The sequence below is a fragment of the Aquarana catesbeiana genome, linkage group LG02 (genome assembly GCF_042186555.1).
Source record: "Aquarana catesbeiana isolate 2022-GZ linkage group LG02, ASM4218655v1, whole genome shotgun sequence".
NCBI lineage: Eukaryota > Metazoa > Chordata > Amphibia > Anura > Ranidae > Aquarana > Aquarana catesbeiana.
Genome location: NC_133325.1, coordinates 411,594,365 through 411,608,352, shown reverse-complemented (window position 1 = coordinate 411,608,352; position 13,988 = coordinate 411,594,365). Strand labels below are relative to the sequence as shown.

At 42.4% G+C, this 13,988-nt stretch overlaps 1 pseudogene; it reads right to left on the bottom strand.

Annotated features, from left to right (window-relative positions):
• The window catches only part of LOC141127108 (uncharacterized), a 29,873-nt pseudogene that overhangs the window by 8,946 nt on the left and 6,939 nt on the right, over positions 1–13,988 (bottom strand).

Sequence of the window (13,988 nt, the reverse complement as noted above, 5' to 3'; positions counted from 1 at the left end):
CACTATTGGAGCAAGTGGCCAAAATAAAGCCCATTTGGGATCATATTAAACATATAAGAAACGCAGAAAACAGTAGTTCAAATAAAATAGGAGTTTATGATCTTCAAAAAAAAAATAAAAATTATCAGCTACAATTTGCTGCCAAGACACTGCCCCTCTACCCACAAAATATTCCAGGTATTTCTGCCGTAAATCTCTGGCAATTAGTGAGGGCAATCCAGCACGGGCCTTTTTTTAATAGCCATCAGCATGCCCACAGATGGACGAGCTGCAGCCTCTTCAGCTGAGCCTGCTACCACAGAGTCCACTTCACTTGGCAGTGAGGCTAAGTAGCTGGTTGCATTCCTCCTTAAAAAATTATGGCGAATACAGCAGCATGGGCCACATGATTAATCTTGTAGAGTGCCAGGTTGATTGGAGTCAAAAACAGCCTGAAACGACTCGATAGGATGCAAAGGCATTTTCAACCACCCTTCTGGCACGAGAGAGCCTGTAATTGAAGATTCTCTGCTCTGGGGTGAGGTTCCTCATAGCAAACGGCTTCATCAGATGTTCCCCAGAGCAAAGGTCTCATCTGCCACGAAAACAAAATTGAGGCCCTCAACATTCTCCTCAGCAGGTGGCAAGTTTAAGGTGCCATTCTGGAGCCGCTTGTAGAACTCTGTATAATCACTCCTCTGTCAGAATTGCGGCCGTTCTTCCCAACATCCAGATACAGGAACTCGTAGTTGGCAGACACTACAGCTAGCATGACTATGCTGCAAAAGCCCTTATAATTAAAATAATAGGAGCCAGAGTAGGGTGGTGGTACAATCCAGACATGCTTGCCATCAATAGCACCACCACAGTTGGGAAAATCCCACTAATGATGGAATTGGGCTGCAATGTCCTGCCATTGCTCTGGGTTGGAAGGAAACTGTGGATTAAAAAAAGAAAAAAGAAATTACTACTTCTGCACATAACATTGCAAGCAGATTTGACACAAACATGCTTAGCCAACATAAGGATACACTTAAATGAGTATTTAAAGACAAAAGTGGAAGGTCAACTTATCTGATCCCCCCCCCTCGTGTGGCCATTAGACAGATTTTAGGGGGGGAGTAATGAGAAGATGTTTTGGACAGATAACCCTCTCCACATTCATGAGAGCTGTTTGCATAAATAATCAGTGATATTTTGGCCAGCCCAGTAGATAGGTAAGAAGTGTCATAATCAAAAAAGCTGGATACACCTTGTCCAAATCGCAGCACATTTTGACATTATGATTTAACCAATCAATATAATAGGAGCCAAAAAATTAAGAAGTTTCAATTTGTAGGTAATCAGGCAGGCCCTTGTACTACATGGTTTGGGGAATTTATCCAGAAATATGAACACAAAAGAGGGATAGTGTGTATGGGTTTTACAAAGCCAGCAGATAGAGTATTTGGATCTGTTGACTTAGCATTTTTTTTTTGGGGGGGGGGGTTCCAAATGGGTCTGGTTTAAGCAGTGACATTATTTATGCGGAAGCCCGATGAACTTCCAAAGCACTGGTCCCGACCTTTTTGTCACTGCGTTGTGAAGAAAATTATGGCAATGCCGGGGGGGGGTATGTATGCGGCTTTTCACTGGCATTTTGTTGGGGAAATAGCTATTATTAGTGGTTCAATCATCACAGCACCAGGGTTTATATGGTGTCAGGATGATTGAAGCATATTATTTCTATTATTACATTGTAATATAGAATGAAATAGTTCAACTCACCATAATGCAGAATGTGCCACCAGATGCAGAGTGTCACTTGCCACGTTACCTGCCACCAGATGCGGATTGTCACTTTCCATGCCACCTGCCATCAGATGCATTAGATTAGTTCAGAGGCAGGCCTTGAGTAGTGGGTAGTAAGGGAGAACAGCGGTGATGGGTGTAGGCAGTGAGAGATGATCTCATCTCTCTGCTCCCCTGCCTCACCTCCAGCAGTGTAGCGGTGTTCTGCCATGCTGTGCGGGTGGAAGAGCAGTGATGCGGGTAGGTGGTGAGAGATGATCTCATCTCTCTTCTACACCGCCTCACCTCTAACAGTATAGCAGCCCCGCTGTGAACGCAGAAGAGCGGCAATGCAGGCAGGCGGTGAGAGATGATCTCATCTCTCTGCTCGCTCTCCTCATCTCTAACAGTGTAGTGGCCCCACTGTGAGGGCAGAACAGTGGTGATGCGGGCAGGTGGTGAGAGATGATGGAATCTCTCTGCTGGGTTGCCGCCGCACGTCAGGCAGTGGCCCTGGGGTTGGGGACCCCTGTTCTAAAGAATGTCTATGACGACAACAGCAATGACTTGTGCAACTATGGTATCTTATATTGTTAGTGTGATACAAGGAAGCATAAGACAGTTTTCCGGGGGACAGTACTGTAAGTAGGGTTGTCACCTCATACCTTTAAAACGAATCACATATTAATTACACAGGTTCTGTGGCTGATTAAGATGGTAATTAAACTCAATTGGTGCTTTATCTGCATTAAATTAGCCTCAGAACATGTGTAATTCATATGTGTTCGGGTTTAAAGGGATGAGGTGGCAACCCTAACTGTAAGTATAAATCTGATGACCCATTCGGTTTTACAGTTATACATAGTTAAAATAAAACTTTGCTTCTACTAATGTATCAGTGGCAAGTGTAGAATTGTTATTAATATATCATTAGTGAGTAGTGATCAGTTTATTAGGTTATATGCTTATTGTGTATAGCCTGCATATGGCAGTTAAAATGATCATAAACTGTGGTGTACTTCCTCTGCTGACAGCAAGAGCACTCCTCAGGCTCTGAGTAAACGAGAGGAGGGAAGCAAACATTTCTGTCCCTTCCTCCAATGTTCCACGTGGAATTCTTCCCATGCTGATGTATCTATTAAAGCAGGAAAAGATAATGAGCAGCAGATGCCCTTCCACGTCACTCTATATGAGGCTTAAACAGCTTCTCTCAGCAATCCTGTGAGCTCAGAAAGTAAAATACTTTGCCTTGTTCTCAGCTCATCAGTAAAACCATAATGAATACAACCTATTACTCTAGGGATATATATACAATATAGTAAGCAATTTTTATAAAAGGACTATATCTATCAGTTCATTGCTGAAAAATATTACATATTTTATTCTCACTAAAGTAGCAGCTGAAAAGACATATGGCAAGATACTACTCTTAGCCTAATTTACCCACTGAGGGAGCAAGTAAAAAGTCATGAATGAAACATGATTTACATTCTGTAAGTTACAGAGATAAAAATAGAGATTGTAGGGTATCGCCTAGGGATTAGTTTGGATTTGTACATGAATTAGAAATCCTCACTGCCTGAAAGGAAATTTTGTCCTTCATGTTCAAAGTAGTTCACTGGCAGCATCAGCGGAATCTCCTCAGAGGCCAACAGCTGGGCCTGAAACACAAAGTTCATAGCTGTTCTCTTTCGCGTAAGAAACCCTCCTCACACATCCATGCTGGTCAGTGATGAAATCTTGGCTTTGTAATGCAACCGCACAATGATCTTGAGTTTATGTCATCACCAAAGTATAAAATAAACTCTGCCAAGGACTGTTTACAATATTTAGTGGTTCAAAACTAAACAAAAGTGGTAGAATTGTGGGTTGGCCGATGAGAGGTCAGAGAGTTGTGTATACATGTGAGATGATCCTATCTCATCTTCTAGCTGCCAGTCTCCATAGACATCTATTGGAAAAAGTTTAAGGCCGTAAGTCATTTAAGCCACTTGGATCAGCATTTTTTACATATAACATTTACGTTATGATTTCCCACTCTACATGTGTAGCACCCTTTAGTGTGCTACTAGTGCAATTGCAGGGAAATTTATGCCTGACTCAGTGAGTCTGTAATTGGGTCAGGGTTATTGGAGTTCAGGGCAGCATGACTCAGAGACAGCTCTCTGGTGCCTCCCCCTGGTTCTGGAAAATTGGAGAACATTCTGGAAACTAGGGGGCGTGGGCTAGGAGGGCTGTTCTGCATATTTAGGGGCGCTTAGCCGATCCCCAGGCGATGGGGCCTGGCAGGGGACTAAGTGAGCCCTTAAATAGGAATGAGTCATGCTGGGAAGGGAGTCAGGTGGAAGATGGAGATGCAGTGCTGAGGGGACTGTCGGTGTCCCTCCAGGGACCCCTATTGGGGAGGGGCTCTAACTCAGGCCTTATGTGTTTGAAACTGACACTTGTAGCCCTGGTGGTTTTACAGAAGTATGATTGGAAGAAAGGGACAGAACATTGTCACCCTATAACAAAAAGTACCTAAACAAAGACCTTTATGGCAGCATCATCAGGTAATAGTTTAATAAAATCTGCAGATTTAAAAAAAAAATGCTTTTGAAATTTACATTAACATGTGTAAACTTTTTTTTTTATTAAATCCTTTTTATTAATTATTAATCAAAGTTTTCTTCGTTTACATCATTCCATACAAAGCAGTTATAACAATATGATATTTCACCATCCTGTATCAATATTTTCCCATCCATCTCCTACCCCAAACACACAAAAAAAAAAGAAACCACCCCCCAATGGAGACATTTTCACCCACAAATAATTTTGTAAATGTCTACACGTGTATTCCTAGAGGTTATTTCCTTTTCTCCCTTCTTCCTCCCTTCCCCTATCCATTTATTACATTCCATGGTTTCCATATCTTGTCAAATTTATACATACATCCCTTCCTTACATATGCTGACTTTTCCTTTATTATCATGTTGTTTAGCAGAGGGAAGACACAACAAAGAGAGTGCTGCTCACCCTATTGTAGGCAGAAAAAATGGGAAGGGTCCCCCAGGGGGGGTTTTAGGCAGCTAGATAGATAATGAGAAACTTGACAAAAATTAGGCATTGAATGAAGAATAAAAAACTTTATTGGAAGACAAAGTGGATTATTAAATGAGTGTTAAAATATGAGCTCAGATGGGAATATGCCCATGCCAAATACAGGAAATAGCAAACATAAAGGGTTATACACAGCATATATTAACCACTTCCATACAAGGCATTTTCACCCCCTTCCTGCCCAAGCCAATTTTCAGCGCTGTCACACTTTGAATAACAATTGCGCGGTCATACAACACTGTACACAAATGACATTTTTTATCATTTGTTCCCCACTAATAGAGCTTCCTTTTGGTGGTATTTGATCATCTGCGTTTTTTATTTCTTGCGCTATGAACAAAACAAGAGTGACAAGTTTGAAAAAAACACAATATTTTTTACTTTTTGCTATAATAAATATCCAATTTTTTTTTAAACAAATTTTTTCCTCAGTTTAGGCCAATATGTATTCTTCTACATATTGCAATAAGCTTATATTTATTGGTTTGCGCAAAAGTTATAGTGTCTACAAAATTAGGGGATAGATTTATAGCATTTTTATTTTTATTTTTTTTTTACTAGTAATGGCGGCGATCTGCATTTTTTATCGTGACTGAGCTATTGCGGCGGACATATCGGACACTTTTGACACATTTTTGGGACCATTCACATTTATACAGCGATCCGTGCTATAAAAATGCATTGATTACTGTATAAATATGAATGGCAATGAAGGGGTTAACCAGGAGGGGGTGCTGTAGGGTTAATCGTGTTCCTAGGGTGTGATTCTAACTGTGGGGGGAACACAGTAGGAACAAGGAACACACCATCGGTCTCCTCCCATCTGACGTGGATCTGTTTGTTTGCTCGGTTACCGGGCAATCGCGGGTGCCCGGTGGACATCGCGGTCGCCGGGACCCGAGTGATGCGGCGGGCGCGTGCGCCCCCGGCGGCACGCACGTGCCCTCTGGGGGGCCTGGAAGGGCCGCCGTCATATGATGGCGGCCCAGGATAACAGCTGCACCATCCCGCCGTCATATGACGGTGGGCGGGCAGCAAGTGGTTAATGACTATTGCATAACAGTACTGACGCGTTTCGACCCATGATGTGTGGGGTCTCTTCAGAGGATGAGTTTGCTAAGAAAAAGAAAATTTATAATAACTTATCAAATTTGTTTGAAAACAAGGTATAATGTATGCAAAAATGTATGTAACACATGTATGTAACACATGATTATCACTCTCGGCGTCTCATTGTGGCATGGATGCGCACAGAATGGTCTGATGGCTGTAAAAAACGAGAGACCCCCTAACGGGGCTTTAATGCAGCCAATAATGAAATGTAACACAATTCAAAGTTCAATGGATGGTCAAGAGGTTTTATTAGTATAAAACAAAATTTTTTTTGACAAAATTTTTTACTTAGTGCATTCTGACATGTAAAGGTCAGGACATGAACTAAAATATAGATTATAAAATTGGTCAGAGAGCAGTGTACAGTACAATCCACCATGGGCAACAAGGGTAAAACAGCATGAATATTAAATCGTGAAATCCTGACGCGTTTCGACCCCAGTGGGTCATCTTCAGAGGATAGGTGTTTGACAGCTGTAGGGATGTAAATATGCATAAAAAAATCTTTCAGAACAAAACAGAACAGAAAAAAAACAATATATTGGTATATGCATAAACAAGTCGATCTGTTACAACATTACCAGTCAAAATGCTCTTAGTGATTGTAGACGGCCAAAGTATGAGGGAGTTACCCTCTCATGTGTCTCCGATTTCCCCAGCGGTGGGTCGGTCCCCCCGGAGAGCAGACATTGCGCACGCATACCTTATGAGGGATCACACATTGAATAACCCCCAAATTTGGGAGGGGAGGGGGGGATGCACTGCACCTGCGAGGGGTAACAAAAGTACTAAATATAAATAAGAATTTCAAGTTGTGCCATTCCTTCCCTCCCATTCCCCACATCATCCTCACTCTATTTTCCTGTTCTGTGCATGATGTATCTACGGACCGATTCCCAACCCGTATTTGTCTATACCTTCAAAACTATGGTAATATGATATTCCCTCTCATTGCCCCAGGGGTAAAACTTTTCAACTTGAAATTCTTATTTATATTTAGTACTTTTGTTACCCCTCGCAGGTGCAGTGCATCCCCCCCCTCCCCTCCCAAATTTGGGGGTTATTCAATGTGTGATCCCTCGTAAGGTATGCGTGCGCGATGTCTGCTCTCCGGGGGGACCGACCCACCGCTGGGGAAATCGGAGACACATGAGAGGGTAACTCCCTCATACTTTGGCCGTCTACAATCAATAAGAGCATTTTGACTGGTAATGTTGTAACAGATCGACTTGTTTATGCATATACCAATATATTGTTTTTTTTCTGTTCTGTTTTGTTCTGAAAGATTTTTTTATGCATATTTACATCCCTACAGCTGTCAAACACCTATCCTCTGAAGATGACCCACTGGGGTCGAAACGCGTCAGGATTTCACGATTTAATATTCATGCTGTTTTACCCTTGTTGCCCATGGTGGATTGTACTGTACACTGCTCTCTGACCAATTTTATAATCTATATTTTAGTTTGTGTCCTGACCTTTACATGTCAGAATGCACTAAGTAAAAAATTTTGTCAAAAAAAAATTTGTTTTATACTAATAAAACCTCTTGACCATCCATTGAACTTTGAATTGTGTTACATTTCATTATTGGCTGCATTAAAGCCCCGTTAGGGGGTCTCTCGTTTTTTACATAATCTTTTTGGGGTGCGCAGCCGTTTTTGTCTGTACTCCTTTGAGTGTCCCCTTTTTCTGTTGTTACATATACTGGGTGGTTAAACACCCCTCCCCCGCTGTTCATGACACTCGAGTTACGACATGAACTATGAACTGTCTCCTGTGCTTTGTATACAACCCTGGTATGTTTGTCCCTGTTGAAATTACCTCTATTGTATTGAGACTGTGATTTTTCTTCTACTCTGGATGAGTGAACCTATAGGTGCAGATTGGGCCAATATGATGTCTTAGTACGTAAATTTCTTTGAATACAAACTTTTATTCATTTTATTACTATTTTCATCTCTAATTATGTGATTCCGCACCTTCTGGCCATAACAGCACAACATATAGGAACTTGCATCCCCTTGTATTTTCAAGTATGCAGACCCCATGGTAACACCATCTCACAGGAAAGACAGTTCACAGTTTCTTTGAATTAAGATTCACTATGTTATGTTTTACGAGCAATTCAACTAATTATACTGTGGCAGTGGCTTTGTGTGGATTATACATTCCTTGGTCAACTGATGATCTTCTACATTTTATATCTAGAAGCTTCAACCACGGCCTTGTAACAATCTGTCACGGATTTCCCCTCTCTTCCCTTTCCTCTTTTCCCAGGCAGAGATGCCATTTGGCTATCGTCCTTGGTCGGCCGTGTCCCCCTCTAGGGGGTGGAGCCGTGCAACGCATGCCTTCCTGGCAGGGTGGGGAGACGCAAGGGCCCGGCGTCTCCCCAAGCGCCCACCTGGATTGGACGCTATCTCCTTCCCTGCCAGCGGCATTCCGGATCCCTTCTGGGCGCCGTGCTCGCGCGCGCGCGACCTGCAGCACGTGCGCGTGATGTCACGGCGCCTGCGCCCTTGCGGCGGAGGTGATGGTGGATCCAGGAGGAACACTCCTCCGGAACGCCAGGGGGATCACACAGCGGGCGCCACTAATGCGCCGCTCTTTCCCCCATTGGAGGACTGGACATGGGAGGGGATAATTGCCTGCACCTGAAACATTTTGCCTAATTAGCATCCTTATAAAATACCTTGGCTGCATGGGCGGCTCAGTGGGACTCATCGGTCCCACCTCATGCCTCCGTCCTGCAGCCTCACACACCACTGGTAAGAATTTATGTATTCCCCTACTACTTTTCTTTTCTTGTGTGGTTTACACCATGACTTTTTCACTTGCCTTACCTATATCAGTCAAAAACCAACTTCCATACACTCTTTATTATTCAGAACTCCGTTCAATTTGTCTCAATGAATTGTGCTCTACACGCAAGGCTCTTGTTTTTTGTTTTGTTTTGTTTTCACCATGTGTCACTCACATTTTACCCATCACAGCTTTCCTACTTCAGTCATCCATTTTTCTTGGTCGTTTGCTTGGCTCCTCTCTGCATTCACCCCTGCATCACATCACTGGTGTTTCCTATTCACTTCCTATGCCTTTCTCTTTTTCTCTCTCTTTTTTCTTCTTTCCACCTTCCCCCCCCCTTCTTCCCAGCCTACCGACCGGGTCCTCCTTACACCCCAAGATCTCTTGGTTTCTCACAACTCATGTACACACTATGATCCTCACGATTCTTCAGGTCTCTATGTTTGTTTCCGTTGGGCATCGGCCCATACATACATACATGCATGCATACTCTGTCACCTCTATGTTCTTGATTTGTGTCACCTCTGCTCACGGCCCCCTCTGGGTTTTTCTCTCTCCTTTTCTTCAGTATATTTTTTTCTCCGTTCACATTTCATACCACACGGTTTTCCTTCTTCCCCCCCCCTTTTTCCCGGTCCCCCCTCCCCCCCCTTTTTTTTTTTTCGTCCACCCCCTCCTCCCCTTTGTGCCATTCCTTCCCTCCCATTCCCCACATCATCCTCACTCTATTTTCCTGTTCTGTGCATGATGTATCTACGGACCGATTCCCAACCCGTATTTGTCTATACCTTCAAAACTATGGTAATATGATATTCCCTCTCATTGCCCCAGGGGTAAAACTTTTCAACTTGAAATTCTTATTTATATTTAGTACTTTTGTTACCCCTCGCAGGTGCAGTGCATCCCCTCCCAAATTTGGGGGTTATTCAATGTGTGATCCCTCGTAAGGTATGCGTGCGCGATGTCTGCTCTCCGGGGGGACCGACCCACCGCTGGGGAAATCGGAGACACATGAGAGGGTAACTCCCTCATACTTTGGCCGTCTACAATCACTAAGAGCATTTTGACTGGTAATGTTGTAACAGATCGACTTGTTTATACATATACCAATATATTGTTTTTTTTTCTGTTCTGTTTTGTTCTGAAAGATTTTTTTATGCATATTTACATCCCTACAGCTGTCAAACACCTATCCTCTGAAGATGACCCACTGGGGTCGAAACGCGTCAGGATTTCACGATTTAATATTCATGCTGTTTTACCCTTGTTGCCCATGGTGGATTGTACTGTACACTGCTCTCTGACCAATTTTTTAATCTATATTTTAGTTCATGTCCTGACCTTTACATGTCAGAATGCACTAAGTAAAAAATTTTGTCAAAAAAATTTTGTTTTATACTAATAATACCTCTTGACCATCCATTGAACTTTGAATTGTGTTACATTTCATTATTGGCTAGGGGGGTCTCTCGTTTTTTACATAATCTTTTTGGGGTGCGCAGCCGTTTTTGTCTGTACTCCTTTGAGTGTCCCCTTTTTCTGTTGGTCTGATGGCTGTGCAGAGAGGTTTTGACTGAGAGGTATTTCCAAATACAGTGATAGCAACACCGGTGCAAGAAGAAGAGGATCGGAGGAAGAACCAGAGGAAGAAGATGGAGGAAGAAACCAAAGGAAGAAAGAAGACCCGAAGAAGATGGAAAGAAGAAGACTTTAAATAAAGGAATTGTCAAAAACTGTCTCTTGTAATTTTTAACATTTTTGACACTTTTTTTGTGAAATGGTAGGGGTACTTTTGTACCCCATTACCATTTCACACAGGGGGGGGCGGGATCCGGGGGTCCCCTTGTTAAAGGGGGCTTCCAGATTCCTATAAGCCCCCCGCCCATAGACCCCCACAACCACCGGCCAAGGGTTGTGGGGATGAGGCCCTTGTCCTCATCAATAGGGATGAGCTGAACACCCCCCTGTTCGGTTCACACCAGAACATGCGAACAGGAAAAAAGTTTGTTCGAACACGCAAACACCGTTAAAGTCTATGGGACACGAACATGAATAATCAAAAGTGCTAATTTTAAAGGCTTATATGCAAGTTATTGTCATAAAAAGTGTTTGAGGACCTGGGTCCTGCCCCAGGGGACATGGATCAATGCAAAAAAAAGTTTTAAAAACGGCCGTTTTTTCAGGAGCAGTGATTTTAATAATGCTTAAAGTCAAACAATAAAAGTGTAATATTCCTTTAAATTTCATAGCTGGGGGTGTCTATAGTATGCCTGTAAAGGGGCGCATGTTTCCCATGTTTAGAACAGTCTGACAGCAAAATGACATTTCAAAGGAAAAAAAGTCATTTAAAACTACTCGCGGCTATTGCATTGCCGGTCCGACAATACACATAAAAGTTCATTGATAAAAACGGCCCACAGGGCAACCCCGCGCCAAAATAAAAAAAAAAAACGGCGTGGGGTCCCCCCAAAAATCCATACCAGACCCTTATCCGAGCACCCAACCTGGCAAGCCACAGGAAAAGAGGGGGGACGAGAGAGCGCCCCCCCCTCCTGAACCGTACCAGGCCACATGCCCTCAACATTGGGAGGGTGCTTTGGGGGTAGCCCCCCAAAACACCTTGCCCCATGTTGATGAGGACAAGGGCCTCATCCTCACAACCCTGGCCAGTGGTTGTGGGGGTCTGCGGGCGGGGGGGCTTATCGGAATCTGGAAGCCCCCTTTAACCACTTCAGCCCCGGAAGGATTTACCCCCTTCCTGACCAGAGCACTTTTAACAATTTGGCACTGCGTCGCTTTAACTGCTAACTGCGCGGTCATGCAATGCTGTACCCAAACGGAATTTGCGTCCTTTTCTTCCCACAAATAGAGCTTTCTTTTTATGTTATTTGATCACCTCTGCGGTTTTTATTTTTTGCGCTATAAACGGAAAAAGACTGAAAATTTTGAAAAAAAATGACATTTTATACTTTTTGTTATAAAAAAAATCCAATAAACTCAATTTGAGTCATACATTTAGGCCAAAATGTATTCGGCCCCATGTCTTTGGTAAAAAAAAATGTCAATAAGCGTATATTTATTGGTTTGCGCAAAAGTTATAGCGTCTACAAACTAGGGTACATTTTCTGTAATTTACACAGCTTTTAGTTTATGACTGCCTATGTCATTTCTTGAGGTGCAGTACAACCCCCCCCCCACCAAATGACCCCATTTTGGAAAGTGGACACCCCAAGGAAATTGCTAAGAGGCATGTTGAGCCCATTGAATATTAATTTTTTTTGTCCCAAGTGATTGAATAATGACAAAAAAAAAAAAAAAAATTAGAAAAAGTTGTCACTAAATGATATATTGCTCACACAGGCCATGGGCTTATGTGGAATGGCACCCCAAAATACATTCAGCTGCTTCTCCTGAGTACGGGGATACCACATGTGTGGGACTTTTTGGGAGCCTAGCCGCGTACGGGGCCCCGAAATCCAATCACCGCCTGCAGGATTTCTAAGGGCGTAAATTTTTGATTTCACTTCTCACTAGCTATCACAGTTTTGAAGGCCATATAATGCCCAGATGGCACAACCCCCCCCCCAAAAGACCCCATTTTGGAAAGCAGACACCCCAAGCTATTTGCTGAGAGGCATGTTGAGTCCATGGAATATTTTATATTTTGACACAAGTTGCGGGAAAGTGACAATTTTTTTTTTTTTTGCACAAAGTTGTCACTAAATAATATATTGCTCACACAGGCCATGGGCATATGTGGAATTGCACCCCAAAATACATTTAGCTGCTTCTCCTGAGTACGGGGATACCACATGTGTGGGACTTTTTGGGAGTCCTCACTACCTATCACAGTTTTGAAGGCCATAAAATGCCCAGATGGCACAAACCCCCCCCAAATGACCCCATTTTGGAAAGTAGACATGCCAAGCTATTTGCTGAGAGGCATGGTGAGTATTTTGCAGCTCTCATTTGTTTTTGAAAATAAAGAAAGACAAGAAAAAATTTTTTTTTCTTTTTTCAATTTTCAAAACTTTGTAACAAAAAGTGAGGTCTGCAAAATACTCACTATACCTCTCAGCAAATAGCTTGGGGTGTCTACTTTCCAAAATAGGGTCATTTGGGGGGGGGGGGGGGTTGTGCCACCTGGGCATTCCATGGCCTCCGAAACTGTGATAGGCAGTGAAGAGTGAAATCAAAAATTTACACCCTTCGAAGCCTGAAGGCGGTGCTTGGTTTTCAGGGTCCCGTGCGCGGCTAGGCTCCCAAAAAGTCTCACACATGTGGTATCCCCGTACTCAGGAGAAGCAACAGAATGTATTTTGGGGTATAATTTCACATATTCCCATGGCATGTGTGAGCAATATATCATTTAGTGACAACTTTGTGCAAAAAAAAAAAAATTGTCTTTTTCCCGCAACTTGTGTCACAATATAAAATATTCCATGGACTCAACATGCCTCTCAGCAAATAGCTTGGGGTGTCTACTTTCCAAAATGGGGTCATTTGGGGGGGGGTTTGAACTGTCCTGGCATTTTATGCACGACATTTAGAAGCTTATGTCACACATTACCCACTCTTCTAACCACTTGAAGACAAAGCCCTTTCTGACACTTTTTGTTTACATGAAAAATTTTTTTTTTTTTGCAAGAAAATTACTTTGAACCCCCAAACATTATATATTTTTTTTAAAGTAAATGTCCTACAGATTAAAATGGTGGGTGTTTCATTTTTTTTTTTTCAAACAGTATTTGTGCAGCGATTTTTCAAACGCATTTTTTGGGGAAAAAACAAACTTTTTAAAATTTTAATGCACTAAAACACACTATATTGCCCAAATGTTTGATGACATAAAAAGATGATCTTAGGCTGAGTACATGGATACCAAACATGACATGCTTTAAAATTGCGCACAAGCGTGCAGTGGCAACAAAATAAATACATTTTTAAAAGCCTTTAAAAGCCTTTACAGGTTACCACTTTAGATTTACAGAGGAGGTCTACTGCTAAAATTACTACCCTCGATCTGACCTTCGCGGTGATACCTCACATGCATGGTTTACATTGCTGTTTAATTGCTGTTTACATTTGACGCCAGACCCACTCTTGCGCGAGAGAAGGGGGGGACAGGGGTGCTTTTTTTTTTTTCCTTTATTATTTTTTTGCTTTTTTATCTTATTTTTAAACTGTTCCTTTCATTTTAGTTTTTTTTTTATCAT